The sequence below is a fragment of the Marmota marmota genome, unplaced genomic scaffold (assembly GCF_001458135.2).
Source record: "Marmota marmota marmota unplaced genomic scaffold, marMar, whole genome shotgun sequence".
Taxonomy (NCBI): domain Eukaryota; kingdom Metazoa; phylum Chordata; class Mammalia; order Rodentia; family Sciuridae; genus Marmota; species Marmota marmota.
In genome coordinates this window covers 21,395,023-21,400,391 of record NW_025999960.1, presented here as the reverse complement: position 1 = coordinate 21,400,391, position 5,369 = coordinate 21,395,023, and the positions used below count along the sequence as shown (strand labels likewise).

Here is a 5,369-nt window from a genome sequence, read left to right as displayed (position 1 = left end):
AATAATACTTTTCATTGTCCTGATTCATGTGAAATTATTCATTCTCCATGCCAGTAAGAATGACACTATCATGGAAAATTAAGAAACACATTTCAAAAGGTTTCACGTTCAGAAATTCAGAACATGTGCTCATTGGAACAGTATTTTAACAACAAATATTTTATATTTTAAGATTTTCTACTTATTTTTTACACACATATGGTCAGATATTTAAAGGAAAGGAGGGCACATTTGACAATATAATTTTCTTATGCAGATGAACTTATTGAACCTATGAAGAGACTAACTTGATATTAAATGGATAGAGATGTACACTGCAGGTAACAAACATAGATTATTTGATTGTGGTTTACGTATACTTTCCAAATTTAGTGCATCTTCTTTTTCAAATATTTTTTGGTTGTGGATGAACACAGTACCTTTGTTTATTTATTTTTCTGTGGTGCTGATGATTCCACCCAGTTCTCTACCACTGAGCTACAACCTCAGTCCCTAAAGGTAGTATATCCTGATGGTTGATTTAGTGTTTATTTACAGGCCTTTTATGCTTTCTGACTCAGAAAAGTGATCAAAAGTCTGTCCTAAACTTATTAAAGAATTGGTTTTTATTTTCATCTTTAGACCTGGAAGAAAGGAACAATAGGAAATGAAAAATCATACATCTGCAACTGAGTTCATTCTTCTGGGATTAACAGATGACCCAAAGCTCAATCTTTTCATTTTTCTCTTTCTACTTTTCACCTACATACTGAGCATTACTGGAAACTTAACAATTATCACCCTCACTCTGGTAGACTTGCACCTGAAAACACCCATGTATTTCTTCCTCAGGAATTTCTCTTTCCTAGAAATCTCATTCACCACAGTTTCTATTCCTAGATACCTGGTCAGCATAACAACAGGGGATAAGACCATTTCCTACAATTCTTGCATGGCCCAGTGTTTTTCTTCATATTGCTTGGCTCAACAGAATTTTTCCTTTTGACTGCCATGTCCTATGACCGTTATGTGGCTATCTGCAAGCCTCTGCATTACACAACAATAATGAACAGCAGGATCTGCACCCTGCTTGTCCTTGGTTCTTGGCTGGCCGGCTTCCTCATCATCTTTCCACCTGTGATCATGGGACTACAACTGGATTTCTGTGACTCCAACATCATTGACCACTTCACCTGTGACTCTTCTCCTATGCTCCTGATCTCCTGCACAGACACATCCTTACTAGAGCTCTTGGCATTTATCCTGGCCATATTAACTCTCATTACAACCTTAACATTAGTGACTCTGTCCTATGTGTTCATCATTAAGACAATTCTGAGAATCCCCTCTGCTGAGCAAAGGAAAAAGGCCTTTTCCACTTGTTCCTCACACATGATTGTTGTCTCCATTTCTTATGGAAGCTGCATTTTCATGTATGTCAAAACTTCAGCAAAAGAAGGAAAAGCCTTGACCAAGGGCATAGCTGTGCTCAATACCTCTGTTGCCCCAATGTTAAATCCTTTTATTTATTCCTTAAGGAACCAGCAAGTAAAACAGTCTTTTAAGAACTTTTTCAAAAAATGCTGGTCAAGTAAATTTTAATGATAAAAAATGTGGTGCCTGAATATAAATAGAACCTGATATCTAATGCAGTACTAGTATTCTTCCATTTGTCCATTGTCTTCCAAAATCAACCTCTTTTTCCAGAATGTTTTGTGCATCAGGTTTCTCATTTTGATCTTCATTGGCACAGCTACCGTTTTACATTTATGTGTGCTGAAAATCCTCAGCATGTGTTAATGTCACAAAAATGAGAATGAGAGAATGATATTTAGTATTAGTGCTAGAATTTTGATTTAAGTGTCCTTGAAGAACTTTCTTTGTGAGTACCAAGCCAAAGCAAAATAAATGTTATTTCAAGCAACCTTGAAAATTATTTTTCCAAGTGCGTAAGTATTTAAGTAAGCAGTTGTTTTTTTTTGTGTGTGTGTGTGAGGTAGTGTCTTTGTGCACGTTTATATTTCTCCTTGTGTCTTCTATTGTTTTTCCATCATAAATATTGTTCCTAAGGTATCAATACATAGGTGTTATATCTTCATGATGCATTCCATCTTTCATTGTTAGCATGTTGCTTCATGTTTTTTGACTTTCATTTCAAGATTACTAAAGGATTATCTTGGTATTTCTGGAAGACCCCTGCTATCTCAACATTAAGCATTTTTAACAAGCTTTTCTGATGATTGGTTCATCACTCATTTTTTTCCTTTTAATTTGCAAACATTGAGCCTTGACTTCATCTTAGACTTCTTTGAAAAGATCCTGTCTTGCCTTTAGTTTCACTGGATGCAATACCCTCTTTGTCTATTTTTTTGGCAGTTTATATATACCAAATATGCCCTTTCTCTCACCTTCTTTTCAAAATATCTGGTACGCTCATCATATACTGAATTATTTTTCAAGTTTTGTGTGGTTTTACTCTTTTAAAATATACGGGTGTCTTTGGAGACTTAGGAGTGTGTGGGGGGGTAAGATTATTTAAAATATCCACACACTTCTATAACAGTAAAGTCCAGCTCCTTCAATGCATTTGGAAAGAGGAAAATAATGTTCTGGTAATTGTTTAACAACTAGTTTCTAATAAGAAAAAAGTTCAGACATAATTTTTTTTTCATTGCTTGACTTTAGTACCTAATATTGACTCCCTTTCTTTACTCTATTGGTCTTTTTTCTATTTTTATTCTTTTATTGTTGTTACATTGGTTTTATTTTTGTTTTATTGTTTGTTTTCATACAGATTATTGAACCCAGGAGGACTTTGTCACTGAGCTACATTCTCAGCCCTTTTTATTCTTTATTTTGAGACAAGGTCTAAATTGCTTAGGCTCTGCTGAGGCTAACTTTGAACTCGCACTCCTCCTGCATCAGCCTCCCCATTTGATGGGATTAGAGGCATGTGCTTCCAAGTGTCTTTGCTTTTTTAATTGGTGAAAAATAGTTATTCATAAAACTGGAATTCATTGTGATGTATTCATACATGTACTCAGCACAATTTGGTCAGTTTCATTACACAGTTTCCCCTCTTCCCCACCCCTCCTTCGTTCTTCTCAATTCACTTTCTCTATTCAACTGTTCTCACCCCCACCACTTTTCTTATTCTTTATTTCTCTCTTCCATTCACATATGAAAGAAATCATTACACTTTTGACTTTGGGTCTGGCTTATTTAACATAATAGCATGATGATTTCAATTCTGTCCATTTATCAGTAAATGACATAACTCAAGACTTCTCTATGTCTGAGTAGAACCCCATTGTATACGTATCACATTTTCTTTATCCCTCCATCTGTTAGAAGATACCTGAGCTGTTTCCACCACTTGATGATTATGAACTTTGCTGCTATAAACATTGGGATGCAATTATCACTAAAATATGCTTATTTTAGGTATTTTCGATAAATGCCAAGGATTGGAACAGCTAGGTCATATGATGAGTCTATTTCTAACCTTCTGAGGAATCTCCATACTGCTTTCCAAAGAGTCTGAATTAACTGAATTAACATGCAATGCCACAAACTCTGTATAAGTGTACCTTATTGTCTACATCCTCCTTAGCATTTATTATTATTTATGTTATTGAAGCTTGCCATTCTACCCAGAGTGAGATTAAATCTCAGTGTACTTTTGATTTGCATGATGCTAATGATGTTGAACATTTCTTCATGTATTTGTTGTCCATTTGCATCTTTTTCTTTTTAGAAATGTCTGTTGAGTTTATTTGCGCATTTTCTGAGTAGGTATTTTTTTCTGTGTTTTTTTTTCTTCATATATTTTGGATATTAATTCTTTGTCAGAAGAATAGCTGTCATTGATTCTCCCCCATTCTATAGGCTACCCTTTCACACTCTTAATTGTTTCCTTTTCTGTGCAGAAGTTTTAAAATTTGATTTCATCCCACTTGTTAATTGTTGGTTTTATTTATTGAGCTTTGGGATCTTATTAAGGAAGTCAGTGTCTGAATGTATATGTTTGCATGTTAACCATACATTTTATTCTAAGACTTGCAAAGTTCTTCCTCTATTTTGTATATCTTTGGTCCATTTTGAGTTGACTTTTAAGCAGGGTGAGAGAGCAGGATCGGGTTTCATTCTTCTAATACAGATATCCAGTTTTCCCAGCACTATTTCTTTAAAAGGTTGTCTTTCCTCCAATGTATGTTTTTGGTGCTTCTCTGTATCTGTGTAGTATTGTCTCTGTGTTTCTATTTTACTCCATTGGTCTTCATGTCTGTTTTCATGTCAGTGCCATGCAGTTTTTGGTACTATTTCTCTTCAGTAGAATAGAGACTCAGTACTGTGATGACACCAGCCTTGTTCTTACTGGTCAGGATTACTTTGGCTCTTCAAGGTCACTTATTCTTCCATGTAAGTTTTAGAACTGTGTTTTTCAAGTTCCATGAAAAATGTCATTGGTATTTTCATGGGAATTGCATTAGATCTCTGTATTACTTTTGGTACTATGGCCATTTTCACAACATTAATTCTGTCTATCCAAGAACAGGGGAGGCTTTTCCATCTTCTAATGCCCTCTTCAATTTCTTTCTTCAGTGATCCACAGTCTTCATTGCACAGGTCTTTTGCTTCTTTGGTTAAATTTATTTTCAGTATTTTTTGTTTGGGTATTTGTTTTTGTTTGTTTGTTTAGGGTGTTGTGAATGGAATTGTTTTCCTGATTTGTTTCTCAGCAGATTCATTAGTGTATTAGTGAAGTATACGAAAGCTATTGACTTTTGGATTCTGATCTTGTATCCTGCTACTTTGCTGCTACTTTATCAGCCCTAGAAGAATCCTGGTGAAGTTTCTGTATATGTATAGGATCATATCATTTGCAAATAAAGATAATTTGATTTTTTCCCCTATTTGTATCCCTTTAATTTCCTTTTCTTAAATGATTGCTCTGGCCAAAATTTCTAGAACTATGTTTATTGGTTTGGTGAGACTGGATACCTTTATGCTGTTCTTGATTTTAGAGGAAATGCTTTCAGATTTTCCTCATTCTTTATGATGTTTGCTTTAGGTTTGTCATACATGTGCTTTATGATGATGAGGTAAGTATCTTCTATCCAAACTTTTTCAGTTTTTTTTAAACATTTATTTTTTAGTTGTAGGTGGACACAATACTTTCATTTTATTTTTATGTGGTCGAACCCAGTGCCTCATGCATGCTAGGCAGGCACTCTACCTCTGATTCACAACCCCTAATGGAAACCAATGCTAAGTTGTGTCAAGATCTTTTTTATGTATCTATTTAGATGATCATGTGGTTTTCATTTTTATTTCTATTTCTGTTATGAATTGTATTTACTGATATATATATATATATATATATATAT

The 5,369-nt window shown here is 34.5% G+C and overlaps 1 pseudogene; it reads left to right on the top strand.

The window, feature by feature from the left end:
- The first annotated feature begins 646 nt into the window (after positions 1 to 646).
- On the top strand, positions 647 to 1,581 carry LOC107148791 (annotated as a pseudogene).
- The last annotated feature ends 3,788 nt before the right edge of the window (positions 1,582 to 5,369 follow it).